Source organism: Miniopterus schreibersii (assembly GCF_964146895.1).
Source record: "Miniopterus schreibersii genome assembly, chromosome: 17".
NCBI classification, from domain to species: Eukaryota; Metazoa; Chordata; class Mammalia; order Chiroptera; family Miniopteridae; genus Miniopterus; species Miniopterus schreibersii.
Genome location: NC_138117.1, coordinates 5435467 through 5455959, shown reverse-complemented (window position 1 = coordinate 5455959; position 20493 = coordinate 5435467). Strand labels below are relative to the sequence as shown.

Genomic DNA, 20493 nt, shown 5'->3' with positions numbered 1-20493 from the left:
TATGCACCCAAACCAAATAAAATTGGGCTTTAAAGAAGTCAAGACTTGGTTCCGAAAAAGGCAAGGATGATCTGTGCTTAAAATGTGGAATGTACATTTTCTGACCTTTTTATAGCAATGATATATTAACCTATACTTATGAAATGTTTTCATAAATAATAAAGTTTATGGATCTTTAGCAGATAATTCTACATAAGTTGGAAATTTAACTTAACTGCGCCCAAGGTTTCTTAGGGAATCCAGATCAGAATTTGAAATCAACTCATTTTTTTATTGTAAAACTTGAAATACCAGTATTAATCTCCTATTTTCACTGAGTTCCACTTTCTTCTAATAGAAGAAATGTTTTGAAGAATGAGCTACAAAAATGCAGAATTATTATACAAATATTGAATTATTGTGCACCTGAAATGAAAATGTCAACTTATATTTCAGTAAAGAATAAAACAAATATTGTAAACCTTTCATAAATCTTTAAAAAATATGCCCTGGCCAGGTAGCTCAGCTGATTATATAGCATCGACCCAGTAACGCCAAGGTTGTGTGTTTGATTCCCTGGTCAGGGCACATATAAGAGCCAACCAATGAATGCATAAATAAGTGGAACAGCAAGCCCATGTTTCTCTCTCTCTCTAAAATGAAAAAATAAATTTAAAAAAAATCTTTAAAAAATAAGACAATAGTGATTATAAAAAATTAACTACATTATATTATTTATTTACTTATTTTTACTGATTATAGAATTGGTGAAGATTAATATTGATATTTCAGTTTTATTAGACTACTGGCTTGGTTATAGAAAGTAAAAATTGAAAGGCTTTTCCATAGGTCTATTAACGTATAACCTGTTTCACCCTTTAATTCATTTTTAAAACATTTATTAACCACCTGCTCTATGCCAGGCACTATGTGCATATGTAGGGATAAAATATAGCAATACAAACAATCCTTACACTTAAATAGTTTACAGTCTCTGGGATAGATATACTGGCAAGTAAGCGTTCATACTATATTTTGGTAAGTGCTGTAGTAATTGTGTCTAGATAATGATAAAACTCAGCATTATTGGGAGCGGGGGGCTGTAGGTATCGAGTCCTAAAGAAAAGGAAGTCTTTGCTGGAGTAGAGATGTGGTTGCAGAACAAGATAAAGTTCTAGTTAGAGAAAGTAGTGTGTGTAAAGGGAGACACAGGACGTTCCGTGACCCCGAATAGCTCCCAAGGGTGGTGGCGCGGAGAGTGGGTAGAAATCACTTATATACGTGGTGGTGCTAATGCTGAAGAAAAGTAGTGGTCATGTCATGAAACATTGCTTTTGATCCTGGGTGTGTTAATTTATTTCCCGCGGAGACTGTACGGAGCCACCAGAGAAATGACAGCAGAGTGATGGGATCTGGTTTTTGCTTTTTTTGGTTTTGTTCTGTTACTTCGCTAATGGCAGTGGTACAGGAAATGGATTAGGGCGGGACAGGCGCCCAGAATTAGGAAGGCCCGTTAGGAAGCTCCCAATAACCCAGATGAGAGATGATGACGACCCGATGAAGATGTTAGCCGAGGTGACAGAGAGAAAGGAATTCAAGCGATACAGAGGAGGTAAAATGACAAGGTAGGGTTATTGTCCTAAAACCACGCTGAGCCAAGTTGTCAGGCTATACCTGTGTGTGATGCGACAGAGTGCACCGCTCTCCCATCGCAGGCTGGTTTGCCACACTTCCTTTGTTTTCAGAGATGCCTCTGTTACACTTTTAAATTCATGATAGGATTGCTATATAGAGCTACAAACAAACTGATTTTGTCTCTTAGATTTGCCTTGTAGTTACCTTTGGCTCTTTATTCTTTGTGGGTTCGAGTTCTCATGTACTGTCCTCTCATTTCATCCTGAAGGGCTCCCTGTAGTATGACTTACAGGGCAGGTCTGCAGTGAACTCTCTTCATTTTAATGTATCTGAGCGAGTCTTAATTCAGTCTTCATTTTAGAGGAGGGAGGGGAAGTCCCAAGCAACAGTGGCTTCTTAGTGATAACAGGAAAGAGAGGAGGGAAGAAAACAACCTAAGGTCGTGCCTTGGCAAGTTGTTTATTGGGGACTGATTATACTATTGGTGAAGGGCTTTAAAGAAAAGGTCCTCATATGGAACCCTAGAACTTTGGTGAGAGAAGGGGTCGGTGAGTCTGACTGAGAGCCTAGTTCTAAGAAGTAAATTTGTACTTGTCAGAATTGATACGGGGAAAACCACTACATCACACACACTGAACGCCAGATATTAGAAGTTGTAACACAACAAATGTGTTTTACATGCAAGATTTCTTTGCCTGTAAGAGAAATTTTTCTACAAATATTTTATTTTTCACTTTCCATTATTTAAAAAATTTTAAATTGTGGTAAATAAAAAACACATAATAAATTTACTGTCTTAACCATTTTTAGTGTTAAGTATATTCAGTTTGTTGTGCAATGGATCTTCAGAACTTTTTTTATCTTACAAAACCAGGACTCTATACCTATTAAACCACATTCTGCTTTCTGTCTGTAAGAATTTGACTACTTTAGATATCTCATATAAGTGGAATCATACAGTATTTGTCCTTTTGTGACTGGCTGTTTTCACTTAGCACAATATCCTCAAGGTTCATCCATGTTGTAACATATAACAGGATTTTTGTCTTTTCCAGGTTGAATAATATCCCATAGTATGTATATACCCCATTTTGTTTATTCAGTCATCCTCTTCATTTATTTAAGTCTAGGTTATCTTTCCTCTTCACCCTCTAAGTTTCTTTATCTCTAGGTTTTTGCTTATTTAGGGACATAGACCATTTATTTGCTTGACTTGTTCTTTGGAAGTCATATTAATGGTTATACTGCTATACTTCTAATTTATATGTTGCTATTTTAATTATTCATTTAGAGATCTTTGAGTATTTTATTAGCTTCTTTAGATATTTAACTGATTGGATTTTTTTTTTAGATATATCTTTGTTGATTTCAGAGAGAGGAAGGGAGAGGGAGAGAGTTGAAACATCAATGATAAGAGTCATTGATCGGCTGCCTCCTGCACGCCCCCGACTGGGGATGGAGCCCGCAACCCGGGCATGTGCCCTGACCGGGAATCAAACCCCGATCTCCTGCATCTTAGGTGGATGCTCAACCGCTGAGCCACGCCCGGCCAGGCCTGATTGGAAGTTTTAAAAGAACCTGGGACTTTATCAGTTAAATAATGATCAATAATGAGGCTAATAAATCCTTTCCCAACAGCATGCATGCTCTATACTGTACCGGTTTAAATTATAGCACCTAACCCTGCCTCAAGGCCTGTGACATTATAACTTTTCAACTGAGCAGTGCTTAATTTGTTATGAAAGTAAAAGAAAAGTTAACTAATTCCATTAAAATTGTGCTGCTGACATCTGTTTCTGATAAAATTTTAGTAATATGATAAGAATTAAAAGCATTGTGTGATCACTGGTTTCTGATTCCCACGATAGTAAACTGCCGATGACTTGTATTTCCTTCATGAATCATTTATCATATGTGAGGTGTTATTAAGTCCAAATGGAGAAGCAGTGTAGTGCTGAGGGACGCTAAAGCAATAACTGAGTCTCTTTTCTCACACGAATATTCTTAGATTACCAGTTAAATTTGTTAAATCACATTTTATTCCTTGAATTTTGAAAAACAATTTTTAAATGTATGAAGGAATTTTTAATATATTTAGGGCATAATTTTTTCTAAAGTCACATAGTATTTTAACATAAACAGGTCTGTGTTTTCAGTCTGTCTTTCACTCTATAACATAGGCTGGGTTGTCTAAAGTTTTCTTAAATTACCAGTATTGGAAAAAGACATATGGGCTTTGAGATCAAAATGTATTTGGAAGTAATGAAGGTATAATGCATGCTCTTGAAACCAAACTGGTGGTGGGAGAGAAGAGGCAATTCAAAAGGGGGTGCCTGCCTAAGGTAGTGGGGAAAAGGAGAGATAGCAGGGAGGAAGGAGCAAGGTAGTTAACAGAGGGTGAAGGGAGTTTACTAGAAGAGGAGAGAATGGGAGCTTAGAGGGAATTAGCGTTGACTTCTTACATAGCTGAGATGGTTGCCCTTGATCTCTCCAAGCCAGGAATAGAGTGTTTGAACAGGTATTTAGGGATTGCTTTAGATTGCTATTGTTGCTGAGCAACTTTGTCACTGGTGCATCCCCAAGGGTTATCACAAAAGTAACCCTGCAGATGCTAATCTGAGCAACATGCACTTTTAAGTTAACTCCGAGGTTAGCTGCTTGACTGGACTCAAACATATTTGGCTCCAAAGCCCACTTTCTTTCCACTGCACAGTCCAACTTCAATAGGGAAGCACTTTTCTGGATTTACCCTATATCGTACAGCTTTTCCGAACTCACTTATTACCTGCAGTAAGTTGATGTCCTTGAAGAGAGTAGTCTGTGATCATGCTATCTGTACAAATTCCTATTTTTATTTCTTCCCCCATTTTTCTTATAATGTAACTTTAGGTAAGATATTACTTCTCTTAAACTTCACTTTCCTCACATATAAAATGGACATAATAGACTTACTGGACTCACAGGTTTATTGGAAAAATTAAATGAGAGCTTACGTACAAAGGATTCACTAAGGCGTTGGTACAGAGGGGTGGTACACACATCCTACTCTTATTTACATTTTTATTGAGAATGGTCTCTTTCTTCATTTTGTATAATTCTAGAATTTAGTTTTAGAAAGAAGTTTTCCTTTTAGTCACATTAACATACTCTCAGTACCTACTTTTTTTAGCATTTTAATTCTGAATTCTATGATTTATTCTTGACTGATAGGATGGTATAATAACATTTTAATTAAGACATTTTTCTATAAATGTGAGGAGTTGTTTTAGCCACATATTCTAAGGTTGAATCTAAATAAGTAATACAGTCTGTATTTTAATACTAAGTCCCTCATAGGGATGTTTAGGATTAGATGAGTTAACGTACATTCAGTACTTAGCACAGGACCTGGCACTTAGGAAACACTGTATGTGGGGTTAGCTGCTATCGTCATCATCATCACAGAGAGCTACTTCCTGACTACACATATATTTTATATATATTTGTGTGTATAAAAAACAGCACTTCCATGCTGCCATCATTTTCTTTTCTTGCCTTATTGTTTTTTCTTAGTTTTTAGTAACTACTTTATTTATTTATTTACTTATTGTGTGTTTCCCTCAACTGGAGTGTACATTCTTTAAAGGCAAGGACTCTCCTTCACGATGGGTGAGTGTCCATCGCCTGAAACAGGGCATGTTACATAGTGTAAATTTCTTATAAGTTACTGAATGAATGACTCAACCAATATATTCCATTCACCTCTCAGAGTAAAAGATATTTTTTCTGTATTCAGGGCCTCACAGAATATAACTCTAAGTTACCCCATTTGAGGAAAATACTTGAACAGATCCTACCTAAACAGCAAATAAATCATAACCAAGGCCTCAAGAGAGACAGCGATAAGTAAGGAACTTTTCATTGTATGTTGCTACATTCAAATGAGGGACAGTTCACTAGAAGGGGGAGGGAAAGGCAGGTGGCCGTGGCTCGTCACAGCGCAGCGTGTCGCGGCGCCCCGAGCACACTTATTGTGCCTTTTACCTTCCCATTGGTTCCTGGGAGCTCAGGGTAGATTTCAACTTTGTTGACACTGAAAAGTAGTGAGACTTCCCCCCCAGAAACTCATTACATTGCTGTTTTTCTTTACGTTATGTTTGTTCACATACTCAGTCAGTCTTTGCTGGCTCCCGGCCCTATGTTCAGGAACTGGCAGTTCAGAGGTGAACGAGCCGGACACACTCTGTCTTAAAGTAGCTCCCAGTGTGTGACATTAGGGGGGCACTTGCAAATATCCATTTAAGTTTTTCCAGTAGATTCATTTGACCTTTACTACAGTTTATATATAATTTAGTGTTTAGCAAGAAGCTGCTTCTAATGTACTATATATGTGTAATTTGGCCTATAGCAGCTTGATCCTCTTAAAAGTACACTTTTTTACTCCATAATATCTGGAATATGCAATTATTTCTCAGATATTACATATTGCTTTAAGCTAAAAGTCTAGGTTAGGCAAAATGTTTTTTGTTTTGACATAGTTTATTCTAAAAATGTTTTGGACCTAATACCACCATGCTTCCAGAGTCCTCACCTCTAAAGGACTGAAATGAGCAAGAGAACGGCCACCCTGCTAAGAAATTAGTGGTGATTTTTCATTAGAAGTTGATATTTAAATCTCTGCATCTGGTTCTGTTGTTTAAATGAGACTGTCTGGTTCAACAGAGCAAAACAAAAATTAAAATGTTTGAAATAATCTCAGTACCTGTAATTGTCCATAAACATTCAATTCTAATTTTATGAACTCCCAAATCTCGTACACCAAGGTTGTAGTAACTATTGTAATTGGTCTTTGTGGCTGTGTGTTTAAATTTTTGAAATGAGACTTTAATATGAACATGCAGTAAATCTTAACCACAGAGGCACACACAGGTTTCAGTGTAATATAGAGCAGGAAAGAGACACATGTAAACAGGCATATTTCTCATCTTAGTATGTGGAGCCATACTTCCATAGAATTGCACTCAGTGTTTATACAGAGAGAGCTGGCAATGAAAAACTGCTGTGCCTATGGGTTTACTATGTATTTTGATCTCTAGGTTATTTACCTTTTCTCAGTGTGTAGGGATGATATTAAAAGATGCTGGTATCAGTTAATTATTTTATTGATATAATAAAAAGTTACTTAATAGCTGGGGGGGAGGGTGTCCCATGCCTTCATGTACCTTAGGAGAGAAAGGTTATGGTTGAGAAAACAGATTTTTAAATAAGAGTTTTGGATAAGAGATTCTTTGTTAAATATAAACAAAATGGATAGTTTAACACTTAAGTCTGATGTGGCATTGTAATTTCCATTGCATTTAGAATGCTTTATTCATGTGACTGTCTTTTTTTTTTTTTTAATATATCTTTATTGATTTCAGAGAGAGGAGAGTTAGAGAGAGATAGAAACATCAACGATGAGAGAGTCATTGATCGAGCCCGCAACCCGGGCATGTGCCCCGACCGGGAATCGAACCCCGATCGCCTGGGTCCCAGGTCGACGCTCAACCGCTGAGCCACGCCCGGCCGGGCTCATGTGACTGTCTTCTAATGAAATACTTGGTCACAGAAGGTCTCTATAACACAAGGCGCTGCGTTTCCTCAGAAGCTTTTCTAATACTTAGTAATATTAAACAAACACATTAGTACAACTTGTGTTGGTGTCCATTTAATATAAAGCATACCATCAAAGAAATCTTCACTTTAGTTCTTTTTTTTTTTTTTAAATATATCTTTATTGATTTCAGAGAGAGGAAAGGAGAGGGAGAGAGAGAGAGAGAGAGAAACATCAATGATGAGAGAGTCATTGATCGGCTGCAGTCCACAACCCGGGCATGTGCCCTGACCGGGAATCGAACCCTGATCGCCTGGATCCTAGGTCGACGCTCAGCCGCTGAGCCACGCCTGGCCGGGCCACTTTAGTTCTTAAATTACAAGTGTCCCCTTTGAAAGATTATGTGTTTATTAATAAGTTTTTGGAAATGAGAGCTAATAGAGCTATGTGAACAAATTGAGTTTCATTCAAACTTTGACTTTTACCTTCAGAGTTTTAGATTTTGCTTTGTGTTAAACTTATAAAAAGCAATGAAAAATAAATGTAGAACTATACTTTTAAAGAAGCCATGATTAAATCTACAGCAGTGATAAAATCTAACTCAGTTTCTTCTCCGGTTCTAAATGCTAAAGCTCATTTATTCAGTCAGTAAACACTTACTGAGTGCCATGCACTGTCCTGTGGGCATGGGACCTAGCACTGCATAAAACAAGATTTCCTGCCTTTGTGGTATTTACATTCCAGTTGGATTAGACACATAATAAAAGAAACAAATAAGTACAATATATAGTATTAGACAATGATTAACACTTTGAGAAATGCTAATAGGGAATATGAAGATTTGGTTACACTTTTAAGTACCACAGGGGAAGCCTTGTAAGGAGACATTTAAGCAAAAGCCGGAAGGACACAAAGCAGCGAGCCATGTGCATACCTGGGGTGAGGGAACAGAGTCTAGGAAATGGGGTGCCTGGCGCATTATAATTGAGATTTTGTTTTTCTTCTCTCTCTCTCGCTCATTAATCTTATGTAATTCTGATTTCAGTGGGAACATAAATTGTTTTAGATTCATTCACATATGTATCTATAGGGTGTTCCAAAAAATGTATACTCACTTTTTAAAAAAATTAATCCTCACTTGAGGATATTTTTCTATTGATTTTTTGGGGGGTGGGGGGAGAAAGTGGAAGGGGACAGGGGGAGAGACAGACAGACAGACAGAAAGACTGACATTGATGTGAGAGAGAGACATCAATTGATTGCCTCTCCCTGACCGGGGCTGGGGATCAAACCTGCAACCCAGGTACCTGGGTGCATGGGCTGGTGCTCTACCACTGAGCCACACTGGCCAGGACAAGAGTTTAAAAAAAGATAGGACCTTTAAAAACATATCCGCAGGTGACTGAAAGATAAAGTCCTTTCCATGTAGTTCATTTTAGGGTATTTCTTGTCTCGTGCCTCTAGGTGGCTAGGATGGACTTCCTGGCCCCTTTTAATTGTGCTGGTCGGCTGCCACTTCATTAACCGCACATGGGGCCACACCTCCTCCTGCACCAGCACAGCGCCCCTTTGCCCGAGCCCGTCCTTCCCGGGCGGGCTTGGTCCCTTGCCTGCCTCTCGTGGTTCTGTGCTGGAGGTAGCACTGCTGTTTCTTCTTCAGCCATCGCCTAACCTCTGCCGAGAACAGCAGCTTTGTGTCTTATTCTACATGCTGACTGTAATGCAGACAGTGTCCAAAGTTGGCCCCACGGTACTGAATACCATAGAGAGTAGCCCTGGCCGGTTTGGCTCAGTGGTTAGAGTGTTAGCCTGTGGACTGAAGGGTCCTGGGTTCGATTCTGGCCAAGGGCATGTACCTTGATTGCAGGCTCGGCCCCAGTTGGGGTCAGGGCTGGGGTGCATTCAGGAGGCAACCAATCGATGTGTCTCTCTCACATTGATGTTTCTCTCTCTCTCTTTCCCTCCTTCCACTCTCTGAAAAGCAATAGAAAAAAAATATCCTCGGGTGAGGGTTAAAAAACAGCATAGAGAATAAAAAATACTCTTTAATCTATAGCTGTTGGCTGCTTTTTAATACGAGATGGTGATAGTCTGTTTTTTCATTTTGTCTGAAGCAGTCACCTTTATACACCCAGTGCCTTCCATGCCCATTCTGTTTCAGTAGTGACGTGATTGACTGTGTCACCTGTGCAGTAGTTGAAAAGGGATATGAGTGCACAATTGCAGGACCTCCCTGCCTCCTTATAGATCATTTGGCCGTATGTAAGTGATTTAACAGTCACGCAGTCGGGATTCTCAGAGTAAATAATCGCCAGCTCCATTACTGTATCTCTGTGTTCATGCACAGTCGCGGGAGCACAGTATTCCTCAGTTAAATTTACACAAGTTTAAAAAATCAGCTAAAAATAAATAAAATGTTAAAAAGCAGGCTAATTTAAACATTTGGAGACTTGTAGTTTTATAATGAGTGAAGTTTTTCATTTAAAATACCAGCTACTGACAGAGTGTGAATGCAGTGAGGGATTAATGTGGTTTTTGTAGGAGTGCCGTCCGATTTGAAATTTGGATTCTATGTAAATTTTAACTTGAGTTATGTTACGACTTTTTAAAGTTCCTTATTTTTTAGCCAATATTTCTTTACATAATAGATTATAAGAAAATGTTGAGTTCCAACTCCTGATAAAAGGTGTTAAAAAAGTATTGCTTCTTGCCCTGGCCTGGTGGCCTGGTTGAAAGCATCGTCCAGTGCACAAAAGGTTGTGAGTTCAGTTCCCAGTCAGGGCAGATACCTAGGTTGCAGGTTTGATCCCTGATCGAGGTGTATACAGGAGGTAACTAAATGGTGTTTCTCTCACATCAATGTTTCTCTCTCTCTCTCTCTTCCTCTCTCTCTAAAAAATCAATAAAAATATATCCTCAGCTGAGGATTATAAAAAAATATTTCTTCTTTAGTTATAAATATTTCTTCCTATTACCCAGTTTGTCATGTGTCTAATTACATGGTTGTTTAGGTTGACTTAAGATTACAAATACTGAAGTTGAAAGTTCATAGCCTTAGAGCATCTTTTTTGCGTGCATCTGCTAAGTCATGTTTCACTCACTCATTCATAACTGTGATAAATAAAAAAACAACTGACTTTGAAAGTCATGCATCTTTAGATTAGACGGTATGCAGATTCCATGTTAGTAGCTCTATGATAAAACATTTGAGTTGCAGGGGAAAACAGGTATTGTGCGGGAATGCTGTCCTCACTTTCACCAGAAAATATACTTAAATTAGGATTTCCAAATGTGAGAAGTCTGAAAGGAATGAAAAGTGCTAGCCCTAATGTTAGCATGTGGTTGGTGTTAGCCAGGGTGAACCTCAGGCCGTGGTGCTCTCTAGCCACCGTATGACCCACCCAAAGGCATCCAGAGCCCGCTTCTGTTTTTCTCTCTCTCTTTCTCTCTCTCTCCTCCTCCCTCTCTGTCTCCCTCTCTCTCTTTCTAACTAATTGGCCAATGTTGAGTTTACTGAATGTCATCTGGACTCAGTAAAAAGCAAGTGACCTGCATTGAATTAGTGTAATTGTAATACAAACAGAATATCGCATAGTTTTGGTCTTATACAGGAAAGGAGAAAGTTGGAAAGATTTTTCTGTTTGATAAATAGAAACTGAAGATACGGGGATCCAGACGTGGTTCATACTTAATTTTACCTTTCATGTCTTTTCGTAAGATCAGTGTTTGGACTTTTAGGCATTTTTCCTCTATAAAAAATATTGGTTTCCCTTTGAAACTTACTATGAAAGAAGTTTTGTGTGTTTTTTAAATGTTACAAATGAAGAATATTAAGTCATGGATCTAATTCCTCTTTAATCTTAGAAAGTTAGCGTTGTCCAAACTGAAAGTACTTTCTTGCACTACTTCCATTGTCAGGAACTTGGCATATTATTTTACCTTTATCATGACTAATATTTCAAGGCCCCTTCAAATGCCATTTTATTAATTTTTTCTAGTTTATATTTATTGCATTTTGTTTCAGAAAGACAATAGCTACATTTATCAAGGGAACAAAGAACTGAAGAATTTTAATGTCATTTTAAATAATATGTTTAAAATTTTAACTATGTGACTTTGATCTTATAATTTAATCACTTAATTTGATTTTGAAAGTGTCATTGTAAAATGGAGTTATTTGTCATTCTGAAAGTCATATTCTGCATAACTTAGACCATTGTATTAGGAGACTGAAGGTAAAGAAAAGTAGCTATAGACAGGTTAGGTCTTCCTCTTATAATTTCAGAGAACCTTGTACTTTTTGTCTTAAATGTTTATTTATTGAAATATTTGTAATTTTTTGTTTGTTTAATGTCAGTCTTCCCCCCCTAGATTGACTGTGTCAAGGGAGTAGGCACTGGGCCTTCCCATTTTTATCTGATATTGCTCAGTGCCTAACACAAGGCCTGGCATACAGTAGGCAATCATATTAGTTAAATAATGTAAAAATGAATACGGCAATTATTTATGTTAGCATTTAATTAAAATATGTATTATCTAAACAACACTCAAGTACTAAAGGTCAGGAAGTGTTAGCATAATATAATTGCCTGGCTCTTGGTAGAGTCCTGGCTCTTGTATTTACTGGTTTTATCACTTATGGCAAATTTGACCCCCCCATATCTCATTTTTTCCACATGTAAAATGAGAATAATTATAATCTTTATCCTGAGTTGTAATGAGGATTAAATGAAATAATTAATGTAAAATCCTTGGGAAATGCCCCACAAATGTTGATTGATATTTTATCGTTGTTTCCTCTCTTATTATTTTAGAGGTACTTTGGACTCATGGAAGGAATGTGCGGCTTTATTAGAGTTGTTTTAGGGAAACCTTTAGAGATATTGAAAGATGAGTAATTGGACTATGGCTCATGGGCAAAGGGATCACCTGTGAGCAATGCCGAGGAGTTTGTCCGTTATTCTGTAAGTGACGGGAAAGGTTGGTTTGAAGTAGGGGCTGTGCAGATGAACATTTCAGAAAGGCTGTTTGCAAGCAGTGTGGGGGAAAAACAGCAGTTTAGCAAGTTTCTGATCAGTAAACTCCAGTTTTCTACTACTTTTATTCTAAAGTTAGAAATATTTTCTGATAGAAAGTATGTTGTCTTCAGATTAACTTAGTGAACCAAAAGTATTCTATATCTGTGGAGGAGGTTAAGAACATCAGCTTTGGAGCTACACTGTCTGGGTTCATTTTCCAACTGTGTCCTTTGTTTGCCGAGTATTCAAGGGCAAGTTACTTAACCTCACTATGCCTCTGTTTCCTGATCTATAAATTGGGATAATAATCCTTCACTGTGTTTTTGTTAGGATTAAAAGAAATAATTTTTGTAAAGCTACTTAGTACTTGGCGTATACATTGTCTATATAGAGTAGCTGTAATAAATACAATACTATTACTATATATATGTAAGTGCCTAAAAAATTACATAGCAAAATTTTAAAAAATACTGCTAAGATAGCCTAAGCACAGGATGTTTATCATTAAAAAAATATTGGTTCAGTGGCTACTGTGTGGCTAAACTTTAGGGGCTTGTTTCTCTCTGTTCTGGTTTTAGTAGAAAGCCACGCTCCTCCCCTTCCATCCTCTGCCCATCGCTTGTTCCCTCTGTTTCGGAACTTTACTGCTCAGGTTCTTCTCATTTTAAGAAATAAACAAACAGAGTTCCTTTGGCTCACGCTCCTCTTGCTGCCCTGCCTCACACCTCCTTTCAAGCTGCGTGAGAGCCGACTAACAGCTCTTGCTGCTGAGTTTCCTCTCTCGCTGAGCAGACTGGCTGTTTCTTCCCTGCCACGCTTCTGCAATTGTTCAGTTTGCTTCTATTGGGCATTGGTAACCACTTTCTTCTCCTTAAATCTCTTTCCTCATTTGATTTCCAGCATATTCTATCCCCTAGCTTTCCTTGTATCTGTCTTGAGCTCTAGACTCATTCCTACTTATCTACTTAGATAATTCTATCTTTTCTGTACTGTCATTAGACACCTCAAATCCAGTATCTTCAAATTTGTTTTCACTGTTTTTTCATCAGATTTGTTTTACTTTTGTATTTTCTGTCTTGGTTAATGGCATGACTGTACAACTAGTTGCCACATTGAAAATCTGGAGAGCATCCTCCCTCGGTCCAGTCTTTCACCATTAATCAATTATCCAGTCCTGTTGACTCTGCCTCCTAAATTTCTTGTAATTACTTTCCTTCGTGTCCAGCTCCTTTGCCTCTGAGCTAACTCAGGTTCTCAGTCACCAGTTCTCATCCGTGTTGCTTCCTTAGTGTCTTTCACATGTATCCCCTTCTTCCCATCACAGCTTTATCTCCATATTTGAGACCTCATAATTTGTGCGGATTTTTAGTCTCCTAACTGTTCTAATAGTGTTCTGTTTCGTCCCATCCCTCTCCAAAGTATCCTTCGTAGTGTTGCTAGAGTGGTCAGCCTAAAATGAAACACATCGTATTACTTCCTTACCTAAAGTCATCCAGTTAAAAAATTTTTTTCACCTGCCTCTAGGTTAAGACCCCCCCTGACTTTTAAGGGTGTTAAAAGCCTTGGCCTCTGACCCCCTCTGTAGTTGTGTACTGTCCGCTTTCCTTTAGCCGCACTAGCGCTGGTGGATGGTTTAGGCTCTTCCTGCTGCCCTCTGCTCAGTGTTACTCCTTTCTCCCTGCATTTTCTCCCATCTCTCTTCTACACAGTCTAACCTGGGAACTTTCCTCTGGGCTCCCTTAGCACCCTGTGCACCCCAAGATCATAAAATTGGTTATACTCTATTATACTTTGCCTGACTTTTTTTTTTTTACTAGATTATGAATTTATTGAGACCAGCATGCATAACTTCCGTCTTGTGTCTTCAGGGTCTAGTACAATGCTTTGTGACATAGTATGTATAAAATAAATAGTTAATGCATATATAAACATTTTGAGTACATAAATTTTATTTGCATTTTTTATAACTAGGAAGGTTGTGGTGGACATGTCTCTATTGTATACCACTAAATCTGGAAAAACGTGAAAGGAAAGAAGAGCATCAGCTCTCTTTTACCGGTTAACAGCTTGAGTGCTGCCATGTGGGCAGCCTGGGCGAGACACTGCCTGAGTGAGACAGAAAGAAATAAGAGGGAAGGACTGGGGTTAGAACTTTTTTCTTTGACAAAATGTTTCTTTAAAAAATCCATTTTATACTCATGATTTATCATGTTTTATTTTTAGCCCACTTTTGTTTTAGGGAAGCAAAATAGAAGTCCTTTAGGTTAGCATCTAAAATGCTAATTCTGAACCTCACTGAGTGTGGTGTGGCGCTCGGCCAGCGCAGTCTGTTAAAGACTTTCCTCTGGGTCAGCTCTGAGCTGGGAAGGGTGAGGTCACTGTCACGTGGACCCAGATTGTACCCAGCCTTGCTCTCCTGTGAGTTGCCAGATTCGCAGTTCCATTCGTATCTGGACTTGGGGAAGCTGAGTTTAATATGGACTTTTGCCAATGATAGCAAATCTTGGCAAGATAGTATTGTTCTCTGTGCTTAATTATACAGTTTTATTATAAAGTTTTTTACATATTTATTGGGAGGCACCCCTCATATAGACTTTATCTTCTGGTAGTTAATCACTTACTGTCAGGTCTTCCTCGCTTTTGGAGAAGACCAGTTTGTTTTTTTATACCTTGCTGTTAGCCAGTTAGGTCTGCCTCTTTGCTAGATTTATAACTTTTAAAGCTGTACAGGTATCTTGGGGGTCATTACATGTAAGTCTCTCCTTTTGTTAATTGAAAATCTTAGTGAGGCGGAGAGAGACTGAGTTTATTAATTCATCCCATATTTATTGAGTGACTTCTCTGATACCCCTTTAGGCACTGGGATGCAGAAGTGAATGAATTAAAGTTTCAGTCTTTTAGGTGCTCATATTATAGTGAGGGAGAGAATAAATTACACAGAAAAAGCTATAACATATCAGGTGTTGATAACTGGTATGCAAGAAAAAAAAGCAAGATTTTAACCCATTATCAGAGGTGTTGTTTGTAAATGTCTTCTCCATTTGGTTGGTTGCCTTTTTGTTTTGTTGATGGTTTCTTTTGTTGCGCAGAAGCTTTTTAGTTTGATATAGTGCCATTCATTTATTTCTGCTTTTGCTTTCCTTGCCTTTGAGGTCAAATTGATAAAATCCTCTTTTAAACCAAGGTCCATATGTTTATTTACTACCTATGTTTTCTTCTATTTAATTTATTGTTTCAGGTCTTATATTTAGGTCTTTGATCCATTTTGAGTTAATTTTTTGTGTATGTCAAAGATTTTTTGCCCATATACATGTGGGTTTATTTTTGGGCTCTCAGTTCTGTTCCATTGGTCTGTGTGTCTGTTTTTCAACAAGAAAAATAATCCAATTAAAAAATGGGCGGAGGACCCGAACAGACACTTCTCCCAAGAAGACATACAAATGGCCAACAGATATGTGAAGAGATGCTTAACTTCATTAGCTATTAGGGAAATGCAAATCAAAACTACACTGATTTGCTATATCTTAGATTCTTTTAGAGAGTTAAAAAGATACACCTAAGCTCCTTCTGGATCAGATTCTTTGGGCTGGGTCCAGGGGATTAGTAATTTTTCAAGTTCCCTATATGGCTCTGATCTAATATGTAGCCAGTGTTGAGAACCATTGGCTGTGTATTTGGAATTGGTGGTTGCTTGTGAATCTGAAGGTTTTCTTAAAGAATATGAAGCCAGAAACTATATAAATATTTTTATCATTTTCACTAGTTGGTGATAGACTGATGAGTTATTTGGCTCTCATGTTTGACCCAGGCAGTAGATGAATGCATTCTTTCGTCCAGGCAAGGCTGAGGGACCATGTTGACAGATTTTTTTTTCTAAAACTTACCATTTAGTTCCTAAATTGTCAAACAATTCCTGAGATCTATCGTTTCTTTCTGATTATAGATTTTCTACATTTACAGTTGTTTCTTTCTTGTTCTTTATAGGTCCTTTATTGATGATTTTAGTTTTTTAACTATAATTTATATTGATTTGATTATGTAATACCTTCTTTTTGTTAAGTTCATTTGTACTGGGCATTTGTACTGTTCTTAGGCCAGATTCTCATTTATTGTATGACACTCTTGTTACCTGAGGAGCTTACTGTTTTATCTTAATTCAACCTCATGAGCTCTGTGTTGACCTTTGCCTGCTTCGCTTTAACCTAGTTCTTATTATCAAATTGGGTTCATAGGCACTAGGAGTGCTTTTACATGAAGCCTTTGTTCAGTTACAAATATGATTTTTAAAAGTTGAATACATATTGGCTTTTGTAATAAAATTTTAAAATGAATCTTACACAGTCTTGTAGATAGTTGCTGTTGTGAATAGACATTTAAAATTTTTGAGACCCTGTACTGTCTTCCTGTTTTTATTGCCGCATACCTGTCATTTTTATGGGAAGTAACCATTCTGTACTGTTACTTTATTTTCTCCTTTTCACTAAGTATTTCACATGTATTAACCCATTTACAGTTCAGAACAGCCTTGTGAGGTAGGTACTCTTACTACTCCCCTTTTCCAAATATGTAAACGGCACAGAGAATTAAAATAGGTTAGGTAGCTACCCTTAATGGTGGCACCGTTACATGGTACCCAGTGCCATCCGGGCTGGCTCGGGCTCAAGCCAGCTCTCCTATTCACTGTGTGCCTCCCGGGCACCAGTGCACCCCTTCCCTTAATTTGGTTGATACGCAAGCACACTGGCCTTTGTTGGCCAGATTAATGATTACTGACGTCCCTGTACCTGGAGCTGGAGTGAATGGTGAGGTCGTGCTTGCGATACTTCAGCCGGTGCTTATGTGGGAACTGCACTCAGAGCAGCGTTCACTCAGATTTTAGTCTTCTCTTCCAAAACTCCGTCTGTTTCAGATTTGCTTTGGAGGGAGTGGTGATACATGTTTAGATCTGTATTTTTATGTTAACATCTAGTAGGCCTTTTACACTTGATCTTAGCCAAAGCGATTGCAAGGCCCTTGAACACCCTTCCCTCTCCTCCAGGTCCATCTCCTTTCTAACTAACAATGTAGTACTTGTCTAGCTAGCACTTACCTCCTAGATTGCTGGGAAGTTAGAGTGCCAGTCTTTGAGACCCAGAAAGGAGCCTGAAAGATATCTAGTCCAACTTTTCTCACTTATGTGAAAAAACTGAGGCTGCACAGTCAGTTGGGGGGTGATTTGGAACTTCGGCCGATCATTCTGACCCGGGTCCAGTGTTGCTTCATTTGGTTGTGCTGTTTGCTGTCATCTGTAGTAGTCTTTTAAAAATAGTATTATATGTATCCTTTGCAGAAATTATATATTTTTGACTTAGTAGCTTGCTCCCGATTATGTTGCTGTCAGGAAGCAGCGATGTTTGTTTAGTTCTTTGCAGTTTTTGAAAATGCTTTCTCATCATTTATCTCATTTAGTTGTTAGGAAGATAACCTTTTGCCCGAGGTCCGTGAGTAGTGGCACAGATTTCTCTGTTATTCTGGCATGTTCATTGCCTCTGCGCCTTCACAGACCCAGCTCCCTTAGCTTCAGACAGTGTGGACGCAGGCCGCTGAGGTTATAATGTCGTTCAGGCTTTGCAGTTTCCCAGCTCCAGCTCTCTCCACAACTTCTGGGGGCTCCTGCATTGGAAGGCCTGAAATTCCAGGCACGAAGATGTTGCTTGTTTTGAGGCACTTAATTTCTTGGCTTCTTAAGACTACTTGTGATCAGGGAAGTTCTTTTTAAAACTTAATCAGAGGTTCAATATGTAGTTAAGCAACAAATTGCGTAGAAACAAACACAAGGATAATCGTATCATTTATTGTACGAACATTCTTCATTCAGAATGGTGTTAGAGATAAGATAAATTATATGGCTGTAATGTGTGCCCATGTGATTTGGCTGGTGGCAAGGAAGGGAGTGAATTGTTAGTCTAAGGCTCTAGCCACTGATTGCCAAAACTTTCTACAGCGGAGGCCTATTACCTAATCAGCTCGGAGGCTCTTGAGAGGATCCTCTATGATTCATGATTAAGTTAAATTAGTTGAGCAGAGTAGAGTCTGTGATAAAATGTGTCAGTTTGTTATTGATTATCTAACATAAAAAATGGAAATAAAAGGTAGAGTGGTTTTCCTAGAGACTTTAAAGTCTCTACATTTTTGTAGATCACATATTAAGACTATTTGTTTGAACTGTATGCAGTTCATTGTTTGAGAATGGGATGTGAACATTTTAGGATCACTTTATGATAGTCCTGGGCAAATAAGAGTTAGAGTTAAGCTTTTTATCCTTGGGTTTCTAATAGCTACTGCTGAGGTGAGCCTTATACGTTAAGATTATCTGAAGATAAGGCTGCAACTCATTGTCTCAGAGTTCAAAGGAGAGCCTTAGCTTCAGGGACATAAATCACTGGGCTGTTATCCATCGTTTGTGGCAGAAGTGCATATGAACAGCATTCATCTGACAATCTAGTATCACTTACCTGCGGTTTGAGGTCATCTGTCCAGGGGCTTATGTTGGTGCTTTGAACTGTTTTGTAGAGATGAGAGTTCAAATTTATTTCTGTTCTTTAATTTGAAGTAGTGGGTGGTTTTTGTGTGCCTTCTCCAGCAGCCAGTATTTACCCCATTGTGCCCATCCTTAAAACCAGATTAGGTTCTGCTTCAGCGATGGAACTGTCTGAGATCAATTAGGTTATCTGTAGAAAAATTTTATTTTCTAGCACTCCATTGTTTGCTGTTTGTTCCACGAGTGTTAGTCCCCCCCCCCCCCCCACACACAAGTTGACTGTGAGCTCTGTGGGTCCAAGGTATGTATCTTATTCTAAAATTTGTATTAGCAGGGTTTACCTGGATACTTAAGGGGGCATCAGGTAAAGTAGATAATTGAGCCAGGCCAGGTGGGGCCCACAGGTATCCCCCCAAATATTTTATCTTTGTCTACAATTTTGATGTTTTCTCCATATATGAACAGAAGTGTTAAACATAGGTATGGTTAGTTTCTTTCAGTGATAAAAACTTTGTTTCTAAGTCTTATTGTAGTTTGCAGCATTACCGTTTTAATTTTTTTTATGCATTAAGGAGAAGGGACATAAGTTCATGTACATGAAATTTGTTTGCACATGAAGAGAGAAGGCCGCTAAAAGCCAGGTGAAAAACTGAGTATAGAACAGAGACAACAGCTGTCTTCTGGAACGTCAGAGAATTCTGTAGTCTGGAAAGGGAGTTTTTTATGCCTCACCCCTGAATACATCTTTGTGAGGCCCATGTCTGGAGGCTGCATGTGCCTTTGTTGATTAAGATTGCCAAAAAGCCATTTTCCCTCACCTCACGTTTTCATTGATGTAATTATATAAACTTATCTATTAAACTACAGTTATAACATGGCTAAATTCATTTTGCTTTGTAAAATTTTTGTCATTGCCATGTTTGCCTCTTGTCTTTTTTATATTATGTGGAAATGAAAGTAATAACAACTAGTATTTATTGAGTGCTTAATACATTTGGTTTAAATTTATTATTGTTTTCATACCTTTCCTAACTTTTCACAGGAAATGATGTTTTAGTGATGGTATTTTATCAGGAACTATTCTAGATGCCCAGGAGAAAAGTTAACTTGTTACATACAGTGATTTGCTAAGAACATTAGGGATTAATTCTCTTGGTTGAAAAGGGTGACTGGATAGCTAAGCTAAGAGGATAGGGATGACACGGAGACTTTTTGAACTGTGAACTTTATGGATGTATTATCATTAGTACTGAATTATTAATACTAAATCAAATCATTAGTAACAAATCAAAGTGGTATATCAGCGTTAAAACTTTTCATTTGGAATCCTGACATACATATTTAGGAAGAGAAAAGTCTTGGCTCTGTCAAGTATTATTTCACATAACATCAGTAAATATTCTGCGTTGCAGAAGCAAATTGGGCTGCTGCTAGCCATTTTGAGCAGCAGTACTTGTATAAAACTGAAATGGAGCTAAATCTGGCATGTAGTAGCAAAATTGGGGGGTATAGCTATTTAACTAGAGAATGTCCTTAGTTTGGTAAAAGGGTTAGAAATGCAATCTTCTTTGGAGACTGATGAAAAATAATAGATAAAATAAAGAATCATGTGCTCAATGAGCTACAATTCAAATAGAGGAAATTTAATGGGAAGTGATCACATTAGTAGCAGATGGATTTGCTTCCTGAATTGCACTCTTACTGGAAACCCTAGAACCACTTAAATTTGTTTCCCAGATTTAGAGTCCGATAGGAAGATAGATGAAGAG

At 38.0% G+C, this 20493-nt stretch overlaps 1 protein-coding gene across 1 annotated transcript in view; it reads left to right on the top strand.

Moving 5' to 3' along the window:
• Positions 1-20493, top strand: part of STK3 (serine/threonine kinase 3) — a 140723-nt gene that overhangs the window by 57596 nt on the left and 62634 nt on the right. The gene's annotated exons all lie outside the window — the stretch shown is intronic.